The sequence below is a fragment of the Elephas maximus genome, chromosome 22 (genome assembly GCF_024166365.1).
Source record: "Elephas maximus indicus isolate mEleMax1 chromosome 22, mEleMax1 primary haplotype, whole genome shotgun sequence".
In the NCBI taxonomy this organism is placed as follows: domain Eukaryota; kingdom Metazoa; phylum Chordata; class Mammalia; order Proboscidea; family Elephantidae; genus Elephas; species Elephas maximus.
In genome coordinates this window covers 27,181,622-27,197,880 of record NC_064840.1, presented here as the reverse complement: position 1 = coordinate 27,197,880, position 16,259 = coordinate 27,181,622, and the positions used below count along the sequence as shown (strand labels likewise).

Below are 16,259 nucleotides of genomic sequence, written 5' to 3'. Positions count from 1 at the left end.
TGCGTGGGGGGCTTCTGACACAGGTTGTGACGTGAGCACAGCTAGACCCTTCCCTCTGCTTATAAACCTCCAGGCTCACAGGCCGCCTCTGTGTTTCTCTAATTGCCAAGTTCTTTACTGCCCTTGCACTTGCCAATCCTTCTGCCAGGATTATCCTCTCTGGCTTCTAGCATGGCTGCTCCAATTTATCCTTCAGAGCTCTGCTTACATGACATCACTTCAAAGAGGCCTTCCCTGTACACACTGTCTTAAGTCGGTATTTCTCCATCCCCACTCCCTGGTATTTTTATTCATGCATTTACTAAGCACCTCCCCCCACATGCCAAAAAACGGTTCTACACGTTGGGGATGCAGCAGCGAACAAAACAGACAAATATCCTTCCCCTCATAGAGCTTACATCCTACTGGGGGACAGGGATCATAAACAAGTACATAGTATCTTAGTTTTGCTATGGAGAAACGCAGCAGAAGAGGAGAGGGGGCCTGTCTGTATTGGGGGGGGTATTGCAATTTCAGCTAGGGTGGCCACAGAAGGCCCTCCTGAGAAGGTGACAGGTGACATGGAGGAAGAGCCTTCCTGGCATAGGAAATAGTATGTCCAAAGGTCAGAGTGTGTCTGGCATGTTTGAAGCACAGCAAGGAGGTGAATATAGCTCGAGCTGAGGGAGCAATGAGGAGAGTAGTAGGTTACGGGAACAGAGAATGGTGGGCCTTACAGGTCACGGTGAGGACTGTGGCCTTTTACTGAGGGAGCTGGGAGCCACTGGAGGGTTCTGAGCACAGGCTTCCCAAAATCTGACCTAGGTTTTAGCTCTGGCTGCTATGCCTGTTTGTTTCCTTCGAAGCTTATCACTTTTTATAATCTTTTTTTTTTTTTTTTAATCTTTCTCCCCTGCTAAAACATAGTAAGTTCCCTAAGGGCATAAACTATGTTTCGCTTGTTTACCTATCATCACACTTATGGCTCAATAAATAATGAAATGAAAGTTTCTATCCTAAGTGTCTTGACACCCAGCCACCCAGACCTCAGAGGTCAGAGAATGAACACTGCAGAAGCTGACCCAACAGCTGGTATAACAAAATGTCTTCATTCCACTCTCAATAGACTTAAGATTTTAAAAGCAATTAGGGTGTTGTGAAATTCATCTGCCACCCAGGTCTATATCTCTACAGAACTTAGCTGTTTAGGAGGCTGGAAACAAACACTGAAGGGTTGGTTTTAAAGCTTTTGAGACCCACCATCTTCCAGCTCAGGGTCCACAAGGGAGATGGTACCTGGAGGATTCAGTGACTAACACATCTGGGCTGATGAACTGGGCAGCCTGGAGTCAATCAGTCATTCTCTTACCTTAACTAGAAGGGGGCTCCAGATTTCAGTGAGACCCTCTTGATAGAGGTCAGAGGTCAAGGGTAAAGACCCAAAGATCATGAGGCTTGGGGGCCCAACCTCCTCATCTTCATTAAATAACAGGAGATAATCCAAGAACAAAGGATCAGGAAGGGAGTAGTCACAGCAGGGACAATACGGGCTCTCTCAGGGTCTACACAATGTAACAGGCAGAACCAGACCACAACTATAAAATGAGGATTATAATGGTAAAATGTTGTTTGAATTATAATGGTCCATTGCAATACGCAGATGATACAACCTTGCTTGCTGAAAGTGAAGAGGACTTGAAGCACTTACTGATGAAGACCAAAGACTACAGCCTTCAGTATGGATTGCACCTCAACATAAAGGAAACAAAAGTCCTCATAACTGGACCAACACACAACACCACGATAAATGGAGAAAAGATTGAAGTTGTCAAGGATTTCATTTTGCTTGGATCCACAATCAATGCCCACGGAAGCAGCAGTCAAGAAATCAAAAGATGCATTGCATTGAGCAAATCTGCTGCAAAAGACCTCTTTAAAGTGTTCAAAAATAAAGATATCACTTTGAGGACTAACATCTGCCTAACCCAAGCCATGGTTATTTTCAGTTGCCTCATATGCATGTGAAAGCTGGATAATGAATAAGGAAGGCCAAAGAAGAATTGATGCCTTTGAATTATAGTGCTGGCAAATAATATCGAATATATGGACCGCTAGAAAAATGAACAAATCTGTCTTGGAAGAAGTACAGCCGGAATGATCCTTAGAAGGAAGGATAGTGAGACTTCATCCCACATACTATGGACATGTTATCAGGAGGGATCAGTCTCTGGGGAAAGACATCATGTTTGATAAAGTAAAGAGTCAGCGAATAAGAAGAAGACCCTCAATGAGATGGTCTGACACAGTGGCTGCAACAAAGGTCTCAAACATAGCAATGATTGTAAGGATGGTGCAGGACTGGGCACTCTTTTGTTCTGTTGTAAATAGGGTTGCTATGAGTTGGAACTGACTTGGAGGCATCTAACAATGTCATAATGGTACATACCTCAGAGATTTGTGAAGCTAAAACAAGTCAATGTATACAAACCTTCAGCAGTGCCCAGCGCGTACCAAGTGTTCCATCGATGCCACTATGATTACTACAAACGGAGAGTTTACCACAGCACCTCCTTAACACCACTCAAGTCTCTACAGACCCTGAAGCACTCTGGTGGCTGGGTAATAGTAATAGAAGTTCTTGAGTAGTTAATCAGCCACTAGTCAGGTTCCTCCCTATTCCCCTGTGGTGACATGAGCATGTGCAAAGTGCTTTGAATTCCCTAGGAACCGGGGAATTCTAACGATTAAATGCAATATTCATTTGTTTACTCACCAAATATTTACTGAGCACCTACTACGGGCCCGATCTTTCACCAGGTGCTAGAGACACAGACAGGTCTTCATCAAGGATTAAGGAATTAGAGCTGTTTACTCGGAAGATAGCCAAGTAAACAATCATATCCGCTATGATCAGAGCCACAGGACATTAAGGAGGGCCATCTAGCTCAGGCCTGCAAGGTGGGGTGATAATCAGATGGGAAGCTCCAACAGTGGTCCAGTAAAGAAGGGCGGGAGGTGGGCAGGAAAGAGTGTTCAGGCAGAGGGAACAGCACAAAGACAGAGAGGCGTAAAGCTGGGACTTGGAGAAGAAGCAAGCAGCTGAGTTTGACTTGGGAGGATGTGGAAATGTGGGATAGGAGAGCCAAGAAGGGTCAGTTCCCGAAAGGCCTGAATGCCATGCTAAGGAGCCTGAGTTTTAGCCTGAGGGCAATGAGGAGCCACTGATGGATTTTCAAGCAGGATTTTTTTTTTAAGGATTCTCCAACTGCTTGAGTGATATTTTCTCTCAGGAGTATTTGTTGCTCTCTGTGTGAAGACAGAGAAAACAGAAAGATCATTTCTGGGCTGTGAGCATTTATCAACCACCTTTCTTAGGCAAAAGACCTGTTTGGAAAAGGAAACATCTTCAAAGAACAGATGCCCCCTCAGATTTAAGAAATATATTACAGTGCAAAACCCATACCCAAGTTGTGCTTGCTCACTGGTAGCATATCAAGGCTTTTGTGCCAGATGTGGGTTTTGAATGGGAAGTGAGCAGTCAAGATGTACAAGATGATGACTACAAAAAGATTAAAGTCCAAGCCCAGAGCCAGCAGGACTGACGGACTGAGCCTGTCCTGAAGTACTTTGAGGAAGTGAAACAAGAAGGGTCCGAGAAGTCCTCTGAACATAAAGGTCTCTGTTTGCAGAAGGAAGTAACGCCCCATAAACCACAGCTGGCAGCCTTCCTTGGGCAAAAGCCCCCTGAGGATCAACAGGCCTGAAGTCAAGACACCCACCACGATAATAACATTTTGCTCTATACTAGGCGCATTGCACAAATGTCCTCACTTAACCCCCACAACCACCTGTGTCGGGGGGCCGGGTGGGGACTCAGTATTATTTTTGAGTTGAGGTAAAAGAGGCCCAGCCTAAGTAAGTTGTCCAGATCACGCTACCATTAAGCTGCCGAACTGAGGTCAGAATCCAGGGCTGACTACTGGAAAGTCGGGGTGTGCTCTTTCTCTTGTACCTTTGAGCCCCTTCAAACCACTCAGGCTTGCTCAAGTCTCACAAACTATGAGGGATCTGATTCTTTGATAACTTGTCAAGCTGCTCTTCATGACAGTTTCTAAACGGCTCAACTCAGGGCAGGGAACCAGATGCTTGGTGCTCTGCTCATGTTCCTACCAACTGTGACAAGTCACTTCATTCAAATCCTCCCTTGGAAGAATGGGATAAGATGACAATATTAAGTTTCTGTGGATTCGGTAATTAGGAGAACAGATCATGGAGGCTAAAAAAAACAAACAAAAAAGGCACTACAGTAATATTTACCTCACAGCTTTCTTCAGAAGCATGTGGAAACCTTAGCAGATTCACTAAGGCTTGTAACACCCACGAAGGGGTAAGGAGGCAGCAGGTCTTTCTCATGCTGCTGTCAGGGAAACTGAGGCAGAATGAGAGGGGGTGGATGTTGCAAAGGAATAAAGGCTCAGACTCACAGAGCCTAGTTCTCCGGCCACCAAACCACCTCACCATCTCCCAGGCAAGAAGAATGGGGCTTCCACATTTTTCAAAGAGGCACAGACCTTCCCCTTGAATACATCCTTCTAGAATCTAGGGCCAAAAGATCCTGTAGGGGTCATGTGGTTCCTCTCTTTATTCCAAAAGGAATGCAGCTCAACCACCTGCAAGAGAGGTTCCTGATATTCTGAAATTAGTTTCCCAGATAAGGTGTTTTATGTCTCACAGTGCCTAAAAGTCAGGAAAGACTGCCACTCTTGCCCTGAAAGGTGTATAGCGACAGTCTGCGGGACTGTTTCATTCTAAAGAAAAATGAATCAAAGGCAGGGGCATAAATGAAGATCAGATGAGAAGCAATAAAGCTACATCTTTACACGTTGTTACCGTTGTAACATAGATTCAAACAGATATAGTGGCAGCTGAGTATTAAGCAGCCCCTACGCCCCAGCCCTGCTCCAGCCTGCCTCTGCACTTCGCAGGCCCCTGAAAGCCTGCATAGGAATTTTGGCTCTGTCTACACTATCTGATCCGTCTACCTGGGTGATTTAACCTCTCTGTACCTCAGTTTCCTCATCCGTAAACAGGGAATAGCAACAGTAGCTATCTCACGAGTGTTGAATGGAGGTTTAAACGTGGTATTTTAGCACAGATCCTGGCACACAGTAGGGGTCGATAACCAATAATGATCATTTTAGCATTGTTATACGTGTCTTCAGTCAACTTGTCACGGAGGCGCCAAGGGACAGACCGAGCTCAGATACTCCCCGGGTGCCGGCGGCAGAGGGTCGTTTCTTTTCCAACCTTGACATGGAGAAAAAGGCCCTTAACGAAGAGGCCTCAGGCTGGCCTTGAGGGTCAGTGTGAACGGGAAAACCAAAGCCCAAAGACGAGTTTACCTTTCAGCCAGGCGTGGGCTTCTCGGGCCTGAGTCTGGGGGCGTCTCCCGGGCGGCGGGGCTGCAGGCCTGGGGCAGCTGGGATGCGGGTCGGAGGCCAAGGGGGCGCGAATGAATGAGCCTGCAGTCCCTCCGCCTCCTCCGAGCCAGGGAGGCCGCTCGCGTACCCACTGTCGCCCTGTCCTCTCAGTGACCTCTGACCCCGCCAACCCCTCAGCTCAGACCCCCGGCTCCCCGTCCCACTTCTTCTCCTGCCGCATCCGGCACTCCGCTTCCTCACCCGCAAGACCGAGCGGCTCCCGGCGCCACGGCTCGGCTCGGTTCGGATCGGCACGGCAGCAAAATGTCCGCGGCCTCCTCCTCCTCCCGCTCTCCCGGCGTGTCCGCACCGCGGGCCGCTCTCAGCCCCGCGGCTGTCACCTGCCGGGCGGAAGTGAGCTGCCCGCGCGCTCACACTTCCGGTGGACGCACGGCCTGGGGGCGGGGCCAAGAGTGCTCCCCGGGCCAGGGGTGGTGCCCGAGGGGCGGGGCAAAGGAGGGGGTGGAGCCGACCGCCGCTAGGGCCTTGCTCAGCTGCCGGCTCCCGTACAGCGCTGGAGAAGTGAGCCAGCTGACTGCGAAGTGGTGCTGGTGTGACGGAGACGGGAAAGATCCTAGAGACTTTGAGGTCTCTCTCCTTCTTCTGGTTCCAGACGGGAAAACTGAGGTCCAGAGAGGTCACTCAGCTTTTGCATTGAAGAATCAAAACTAGAACTGTAAATCTAGTCCAGCATTCTCTGCCTTTCATGGCAGTCCTTAGGGAATCCTCGTTCTAGGGGAAAGATCAGACCCTCCAAGACACTCTCATCCAAGGAGAACTTCATAAAGTCCCATTTCCCCTTTCGTTGGGTCTACCAGGACCTCACGAGGCATGGCATGTAATATAAAAATATTCTACTTGTTTCCTGTCTGCTTCAAAAAAGGATTTGAAAATTGAATGAGGTCTGTAGTCTAGTTAACAGTATTGTACCCAGTTTCCATTTCCTGGGTTTGACTTTGAGGGGTATATAAGATGTAACCATTGGGGGAAGCAAGGTGTAGGGTATAGGGGACTCTACTATTTTTGCAGTTTAAGTTTATAATCATTTCAAAATTAAAAGTTAAAAGAATGAATTTGAGGCTGACTAAAGGTGTAAAATGATGTTACGGATTGAATTGTGTCCCCCCAAAATACGTGTTATAAATCCTAACCCTTATACTTGTGGATATGGAAACCTTGGTGATGTAATGGTTAAAAGCACCGGCTAATAACCAAAAGGTTGGCAGTTCAGATCCACCAGGTGCTCCCTGGAAACCCTATGGAGAAGTTCTACTCTGTCCTATAGGGTCGCAATGAGTCAGAATCGACTCCACGGCAATGGGTTTGGTTTTGGGTATACTCGTGGATATAATCCCATTTGGGAATAGAGTTTTCTTTATTATGTTAATGAGACCATATCAGTGTAGGGTGTCTTAAGCGAATCACCTCTGAGATATTAAACAAACAGATTAGGCACAGAGAAGCATGCAGAGATGGGGGAAGATAGATGCCACACCACATGAAGATTGTCAAGGTACTGAGGAAGAGAAGCTGAAAAGAGACAAGGACCTTCCCCCAGAGCCAACAGAGAAGGCCTTCCCTTAGAGCCAGTGCCCTGAATTTGAACTTCTAGCCTCCTAAACTGTGAGAAAATAAATTTGTTTGTTAAAGCCACCCACTTATGATATGTCTGTTACAGCTCCAGGAAACATATTCTCCTCATAAGTCTCATTCGCCTAAATTATATTTGTCACTCCTACCTGAGCCATCCAGACTGGGATACAACAGGGAGCAAGATGTAGCACAATGCCTCCTTGGGGCTCACTGTTGAGTGCGGGATAAAGACAAATAAAGGGGCCACTATAACATTGAGTGATCAGCGAAAGGACTAGGATACACAGGAAACTTGGACACCAAACTCAGCTTGAGAAATTCAGGGAAGGCTTCCTGGAGGAGGTGATATCCAGGCTGAACCATGAACGATGTGGATACGACTACTTTCGACAGTTACCGCCAAGCAGGCAATGTGCTAGGCTCTTCCACATACTAACTCACTGAATTTTCCCAACAATTTGAAGTTCCATGACTGACCCCAGAGAAAGATGAGAAAACTTAGGCCAAGGGGCCCTTGGCTCTGGGCAGAGCAATTTCTCCCCCATTTCCCCATGGGCCTGGGCCTCCGTTGCCCCAACTCAGCCTGGTAAACCCCAAAAGCAAACCCAGTGCCGTTGAGTCGATTCCAACTCATAGCGACCCTACAGGACAGAGTAGAACTGCCCCATAGAGTTTCCAAGGAAAGCCTGGCGGATTTGAACTGCTGACCCTTTGGTTAGCAGCTGTCACACTTAACCACTACGCCACCAGGGTTTCTGCTCAGCCTGGTAAAAAAAGAGGGTGCACAGCTCAGTGCCAAAGGCTGGATAATTACAGCTTGCAGATGTGGGGAATGGAAATCCAGATGAAGGGACTCCCTCCCTGCCCTCACCCCCCAAACCCAGGTGGCAACACTGAGTCACACACTCAACGGTGAAACTCTTGATAGCTGCAGCCAAAAGAGCCACACCTGGGGCACACTTGGGCTGCCCTGCCTCTTCATCTCAGGCAGTGGCTCCAGCATGGGTAGAGTAGAGCCAGTGGTCACAAAGCCCATCCGGAGGAGTGAGCTAATTTCTCCCCACAAAAACACCATTACTAACAATAGCATTGCCTTCTGGATGGAGGACAGGGCCTTTTTTTTTTTTTTTTAATTGTGTGAATATATATGTAACAAAACATTTGCCATTTCATCATTCTTCACATGTACGATTCAGTGGACATCAATTGTGTTTATCAAGTTGTACGACCATCACCACAATCCGTTTCCAGAATTTTGTATCACCCTTAACAGAAGCCCTGTGTCCTCTAAGCAAATGAGTTTCCCTTTCCCCCTCCCTCCCATCTACCCCTGGTAACCATAAATAGATTTTGGTAGCTATACATTTGCCGATTCTAGTTTTTTTTTTTTTAATACATTTGCCGATTCTAGATATTTCCATAAGTGGAATCATACAATATTTGTTCTTTTGTGGCTGACTTATTTCACTCAGCACGATGTTTTCAAGACTCATCCATGTTGTAGAATGTATCAGGGCCTTATTTCTCTCTATGGCTGAGTCATTCCATTGTAGGTATGTACCACATTTTGTTTATCTATTTGGAGGAAGGCATTTTTAAACATTTCTCCAAGCCCTACTCATTCTCCACCCTGCCCTCATAAGCTGGCTGACACTGCACAGGGCTGTCCATCCACCCCTTTGGGCCTCAGTTTCTCCTCCTGAGAACTCTGTACCCACTATCGGCCAAACTCCACCGTGTGCCCTCACTGCCTCATGAGGTGGGCACTATGATAACCCCCATTTTACGGAGGTCCTGAGAATTTAAGGGGCTGTCCAAACTTCACACGGCAGCAATGGGCAGAGCTGGGAGTCAAACCAGGGCTGATAATTCCAAGGTCCATGCTTCTCCCCTCCCCTGATTCTTAAGGTTTCGTCCAGTCCCAATAAGCTTGGGAGTTCTTGTGGTGCTGTGAGATGATCCAGAACCTGACGCTGGCACTGGGTGACCATCAGTAAAATCTCAGAACAGCACATCCTTCCCACCCGCCTCCGCACGGGGTGCCTGATAAATATCGGTCGGACAAATTGTTATTTCCCCCTATGCCCACTAGAGGGCGCGCAGGTAAAATTAATCGCCTCCACCTCAAACTCGAAACCCTGGTGGTACAGTGGTTAAGAGCTACAGCTGCTAACCAAAAAGTCGGCAGTTGGAATCCACCAGGCGCTCCTTGGAAACTCTATGAGGTAGTTCTACTCTGTCCTTTAGGGTCCGTATGAGTCGGAATCGGCTCGAGGGCAGTTTTTTTTTTTTTTTTACCCCAAACTTGGAAACCCTGATGGCATAGTGGTTAAGAGCTAAGGCTGCTAACCAAAAGGTTGGCAGTTCAGATCCACCAGGTGCTCCTTGGAAACTCTACGGGACAGTTCTACACTGTCCTATAGGGTCGCTCTGAGTCGGACTCGACGGGAACGGGTTTTTTACCCCAAACTCATTGCATAGGCCCCAGTGCATATATTTCAGCATCCCAGACAATTTCTATATTTTTTTTCCTGTGTGGTTATTATTCCTCTACTTCAGTTTCTCTGTTTGTTTGCTGTTTTTTAATCCTATAATGTTCTAAAAGTTCCCTGAATTCATTGTTGTGGGACATCAACAGAATTTCACATTGATTGTTGAAACAACTGAGTTCACTAACTCATTTTCTTGTAGAATATGTGTAATTTTTTTTTTTTTAGAAAATGTGGTATATAGTAAAAATCTTTGTACCCTGCATCCACTAAAAATTTTATAATCCAGTTCATCTTATTCCACTAAAATGACATGTACCACTTTTGCATTCAATTACTAATATTACAGCCACATTTAAAAAGTTAGACCATGGATAGCTAAGACACACAAACACACACACATATATATGCATATATATGTATGTATGTATCTAACTAACTCATAGATCCTATTTTAATGCTTGAGTAAGCAGAGGAGGGAGCACCACAGATTATCGGTGTTTAGGGCCCCCACATACCTTGCTCGGCTACTACTACTGACTATTCTAATCAGCGCCACAATAGATGGGCCCTGGTAGAATGGGAGAAAAATGTGGAACAGAACCTCAAATTCCTAAAAACAAAAATAAAGACAGACCTCCTGGACTGGTAGAGACTGAGGACTCCCCAAGAGTATTGCCCTTAGATACTCTTTAAACCCTAAAATAAACTAATCCCTGAGGTCATCTGGTAGCTAAATAACAGATGGGCTCACAGGATAATGAATATCATTTGTAAGTACTGTGCTCCTTTAAAAAATCACCTGTACGAGACCAAACGGCCAGCAATTACTTTAAAACAAAGATGAGAAAGTAAGGGCACAGGGAAACTATATTAATGGAAACGGGACAACCAGGATAGAAATAATGAGAATGTTCATGCATTGTGAAGAATATGACCAGTGTCACTGAATGAGGGTCTGGTGGATTTGAACTGCTGACCTTTTGGTTAGCAGCTGAGCTCTTAACCAGGGCTCCTATTAGAGGCCATAAATTAAGGCACAAAGAAAATGTCAATAAACTCCAATATAGCAGAAATTGTTCATATAACATTCTTTGATCAAAATCTAAACTAGGAATCAGCAGTAAAACCAGAAAACTGACCCTACATCTGGCAGATAAAACACTCCCTCTTAAATAACTCTTGAAACTTCCAGGAAAGGTGGTGAAATCATTCATTTAGCTCCCCTCCCTTCTGAAATCCCACCAAAACAACGAAGGCATCAATCCACAAGGACAATGAGAATAAGAAAGGAGATAATAGTGAGACTACTCTAGAAGCTGGAAAGCCGATGGATAAGAGGTTATTGACCTATCTGAATTCTAAGCCAATCAGTGACAATTCCTTAGTCTTTCCTTGTCTTTCACGGCCTTGACCCTTTCGAAGAGTGTTGTTAGTTGCCATCTAGTCATCTCCAACTCATGAAGACCTTTTGCAGAACAGAATGAACTTTATGATCTATATTATGCCAATTGACTAAGATGTCCCATGAGACTATGGTCCTAATCCTTCTAACCCAGAAAACCAATCCCTTGAGATGTTTGGTTATGTCTAACAAGTATCCATAACTGTGTCATGGTTTATTGTATATGTGAATATACGATCATTTGATTTCTTGATTGTTGTTTCCATGGACATTGATGGCTGATCCAAGTAGAGTGAAATCATTGACAACTTCAATTTCTTCTACATTTATCATGATGTTTATTTTCCAGTTGTGAGGATTTTTGTTTTCTTCATGTTTAGGCGTAATCCATACTCAAGGCTGTATTCTTTGACCTTCATTAGTAAGTGGTTCAAGTCATCTTCATTTCTGGCAAGCAATGTTGTGTCATCTGCATATCTCAAGTTGTTACTGAGTCGTCCTCATCCCAAGGCCATGTTCTTCTTCATATAGTGTAGCTCTTGAATTATTTGCTTAGCATATAGATTGAATAAGTAAGGTAAAAGGATGCAACCCTACTGTACACCTTTTCTAGTTTTGAACCACACAGTATCCTCTTGTTCTTTTTGAAGACTGCCTCTTGATCCATGAGCAAAATTAAGTGCTCTGAAATTCCCATTCTTTCAACATTTTCCTGATAAACCAAAAAACCCACTGCTGTCGAGCTGATTCTGACTCATAGTGACCCTGTAAAACAGAGTGGAACAGCCCCATAGGGTTTCCAAGGCTACATCCTTCACCCTCAGAGTGGCTCGTGGATTCAAACTGCTGACCTTTCGGTTAGCAGGTGAGCGCTTAACCGCTGTACCACCAGGGCTCCTTATGTAAACACTAATGATCTGCGAAATGGATAGGGTTGCATTAGATCAGTTCTTAACTTTTTATGGGTCACAGAGAAGCCCCTTTGAGAATCTAACAGAAACTATGGACTCTTTCCACAGGAAATCACAGAGTTCACAGGCTCTTGCAGACCAGGTCAGGAAACTGCTCTAGAAAATCTCTATGGATCCTTCCAGAATGCTAAGGTTCACTGAGAACATTGGCTGACTCTATTAACCAGCACATCTGTATAACTAAACAGCACATCTATATAACTAAACAGCCTATGCATGGCAGGCGGGGATAGAGTTTGCTGTACGTATGTGCATCTACATGGATATGTAAGTATCAATTACCCAGGGATTATAATTCTATTGAATGCAGATTCAATTTACTAATTGTGCTGTCTTTCCATTAATCTTAATTAGACAACCTGAGCACACCATCCTGGGTACTTTATATGTATTATCCATTTTTTTTTTTTTGTGATGAAAATATACACATCGAAGCATTTGCCAGCACAACTTCCACATTTACAATTTTAATGACATCGATTACATTTTTCATGTTGTGCCATCATTATCACTATCCTTTTCCAAAATAGTCCACCGCCATTAAGATAAACTCAATGCCCTCCAAAAAAAAAAAAACTTCCCGTTCCCACCTCCCTCCTTCCTCTGGTAGCCATTAACATCTTCTGTTTCTGTATATTTGCTTATTTCATATAAATGAGATCACACAGCATTTGTCCTTTTGCAACCGACTTATTTTGCTCAGTAATGTTTTCAAGGTTCATCCATGCCATGGCAGGCATCAGTATTTCATTTCCCTTTATGGCTGCTCACTATTCCATTGTATCTACGTACTACCTTTGTAACGTTTCAACTTGGCTAGACCGAATGACATTTTCCAGAGTCCCCTCTCCTGGGTGGGCCACAAGAGAAATTCCTGTGCGAGACCTGGGGGCCGGAAGTGAAACTGCAGCCATTTTGTAGCTCACACACACTGAAGTGGATTTGCTGGCTGACTACATTGGTCTGAGGCAGCGGCCAGGCCTGCAACTGCTCCACCTTCCCCTGGGTTGTCCTTCAACTTCTTTGACTCCTGGGCCATATGTGTGTGTTTAGTTCCATGACTGAGGGCCCTGGCTTCTTCAAGATACCCACACACACCTTCAAGGTCAGAGGCAACAGGAACTGATACAGGTTTCAGTCCATCCTCGGAGGCTGCAGCATGTTCCTGCTCTCCCTACTTTACATCCCTCTTTCCTTCCTGACCACCTGCTCTGTGGACCTGGAGCTCCAGCATCAGACTCAGGGACCACGGCCTCACAGAGACAGCTTAACCAACCCGCACAGTCACATAAGGCCAAACACCTGTGACAAATCCTGAATCTCTATCTCCTGGTGGCACTGCTTCTCTGTTAGAGACCTGACTGAGTTAGAGGAGGTAGAGATCCCTCCTGTGGAGGCCATGGAGCCCTGTAGGCAGCTGGAGTCCACTCTAACCTCACCAGGAGAGTCCTTAGAGCGCAGGGCCTCCCAAGCCACCAGCACTAGTCCTCTTGGTGGGCCTGCAGAGTCAGGCTTTCTTAATTGTTCTTCAGCTGGTAGTGGCTGGAGGAGGACAGACTTTTCTCAAGCTGTTGCCAAAGACAAAAGCCCACCACCCACAGTGCAGTTACCTGCTCACTCACGGGCCCAATATAACAAAAATGAAAAAAAACAAAAAGGAAACCGAAATTCTATATGAAAAAACGTACCCTCCACATCACAGAGGTGACTTGGTAGTAGGCATTCCCAAACTGTGGCACTCTGAGAATAACACTGGGGATGGAACTTTGTGAATGGGTGTCAACACTGCCCCCATATCCAGGATGGGGACATATGCTCCCTGGGAGCAGAGCTTGGGTCTTAGCACCCAGGTTGGGACCTGCAGAGCATCTACTTGGTGCCTCAGCCTCTGCTGGGTAAAGAGGCACAAAGGGGTTCCGGAGCTGGACTTTCTATGAGTGCAGACACTCCAGCCAGCCTCTAGTCAGCCACTCTGGGGCTCCAAGGTCATGTCCAGGAAAGTAATAATGTCCTTCGGGGGTGTCAGTGTGGCTGGGAGGTAGGAAGAATCTGAGGTGGAGGAATGGGAGAGCCAGCAACCTGGGCAAGGCAGCCAGTTGCAATGCAGAAACTCAGTGCTGAAGCTCCATCTGCTCCACCTTGGGTGTCTGGGGAGACAGAGCTGGTTAGCCCCACCTGGGACCCCCCAGTGGGGCTATATGCATGGGGGCCTGAGGGTATCATCATACCAGGTGGGGAGGATGGAATTGGCAGGCTGAGGCCTGGAATCCTGTCACTTCTTCACTGCTCACCAACTGTGTGACCCATCAACACCTGTCAGCCTCAGTTTCTCCAACTGTACAATGAGGGAACTGGATTGGCTGATCATTCAGGTGACTTCCAGATTACTAGTGATAATGATGGTGATGGTGATGCCATTTGCCAAGAAATCACCGTGTGCCGGGCTCCATGCAAAAATCACTTACTTGGACTGTCTCCCTTCATCTACCCAGCATCCCCACGGGGCATGCAGTTTTCATGCCCATTTTACAGATGAGAGCCCTGAGCCCCAGAGAGGGCATACAGGCTCATATGGCTGGAGAGGAGCAGAGCTGAGAGGGAGCTAGCAAAGCTGGGGATGAAGAGCCCAGCCCAGAGTCCCATGGGTCTGGGACTGGGTTTCTAACTTGTCACCCTAAGCAAATGATTTGCCTGCATCTCCTCTGGTGTCCACCCCTCAGGGCTGCTGTGAGGATCAAATGAGGCAATCATCACACCTGGAGCACAGAGAGTACTCAGTCATTGTTCTGTTATTAAATGCATTATTATTTGTGGCTGGGATTTGAGCTGCCCTCCCCTCCACCCATGACTCCACAGCCCAGGCTGGGTGAGTCCTCATGGCATCAAGAAGTGGAAATGGTACCTGGGTTGCATGCTCTGATTTTGGGACAGGCCCAGCTCAGGCCAGGTTAGGCTGCTCTGGGGGACAGGGGATTCCCAGGCATCCTCACCTTATCTGGCCAGCAGCCTTGGCCACCCATCCTGCAGGCCCACAGCTGGCCCCTGCCCCAGGAGCTTCCTATTTGCTCCTCACCAAACTCTCTCAACTCTGACACGATGTTGCTTGCTGAAAGTGAAGAGGACTTGAAGCACTTACTGATGAAGATCAAAAACCACAGCCTTCAGTATAGATTACTTCTCAACATAAAGAAAACAAAAATCCTCACAAATGGACCAATAAGCAACATCATGATAAATGGAGAAAAGATTAAAGTTGTCAAGGATTTCATTTTACTTGGATCCACAATCCCCATGGAAGCAGCAATCAAGAAATCAAAAGATGCATTGCATTGGGCAAATCTGCTGCAAAAGACCTCTTTGAAGAGTGAAAAAAAAAGATGTCACCTTGAAGACTAAGGAGTGCCTGACCCAAGCCATGGGGTTTTCAATCACCTCCTATACATGTGAAAGCTGGACAATGAATACGGAAGGCCGCAGAAGAATTGACGCCTTTAAATTGTGTTGGCGAAGACTGAATATACCATGGACTGCCAAAAGAATGAACGAATCTGTCTTGGAGGAAGTACAACCAGAATGCTCCTTAGAAGCAAGGATGGTGAGACTATGTCATGTTATCAGGAGCAATCAGTCCCTGGAGAAGGACATCATGCTTGGTAAAGTACAGGGTCAGCAAAAAAGAGGAAGACCCTCAATGAGATGGATCGACACAGTGGCTGCAACAATGGGCTCTAGCATAGCAATGATTGTGAGGATGACGCAGGACCGGGCAGTTTTTCCTTCATTGTACATTGGGTCACCATGAGTCGGAGCCAACTCGATGGCACCTAACAACAGCACAAACTCCCTCGGCCCCCTTTCTAAGGCCCAGCTCGAACCCCACTTCTCCACCAGGTATCTGTTGTGAGGTTGCTATGCGATAATAAATGTGATTCTTCTCATTTAAGGAAGGGCCCCCCACAGAGGGCCCGGTGCAGGTCAGGCACACAGCAGGCTGATGCTGTTTTGAACTTTTACAGCTGATAGTATTACTACTGTGATCATCACTGTTAAAGGTATCACCATTATCATCATTAAGGAGTGGGTCAGTGGGAACATTTTTACACCCTGAGTCTAAGCTCTGCCCACAACCCCGGCCCAGGACAGCTCCACACCATTTGGCCCACCTTCCTCTTAAGCTCTTTGCAGATGCATTGTCATCTCAGCTGCTCAGCCATTTGGTCATGGGCCTGGACAACGTCAACCATCTGCAAGGTGAGATAGTGAAACCCCAGCAATGCAGACTGCAGCCCCCCACAGCTCCAAGGCCCCCTGGGCAGCACTCAGGACCACTGGGAAGAGCTCT

The 16,259-nt window shown here is 46.4% G+C and overlaps 1 protein-coding gene across 4 annotated transcripts in view; it reads right to left on the bottom strand.

Moving 5' to 3' along the window:
- AP1B1 (adaptor related protein complex 1 subunit beta 1) overlaps window positions 1-5,812 on the bottom strand; it is a 52,500-nt gene extending 46,688 nt beyond the window's left edge. For 3 of the 4 annotated variants that reach the window (XR_007514875.1, XR_007514876.1, XM_049865776.1), the window contains exon 1: window positions 5,661-5,812. The gene's annotated coding sequence lies outside the window, so the exon portion shown is untranslated. Of the gene's footprint in view, window positions 1-5,381; window positions 5,459-5,660 lie in introns of all 4 variants that reach the window. The other variant, XR_007514877.1, reaches the window with a different exon arrangement.
- Between the last annotated feature and the right edge of the window lie 10,447 nt (window positions 5,813-16,259).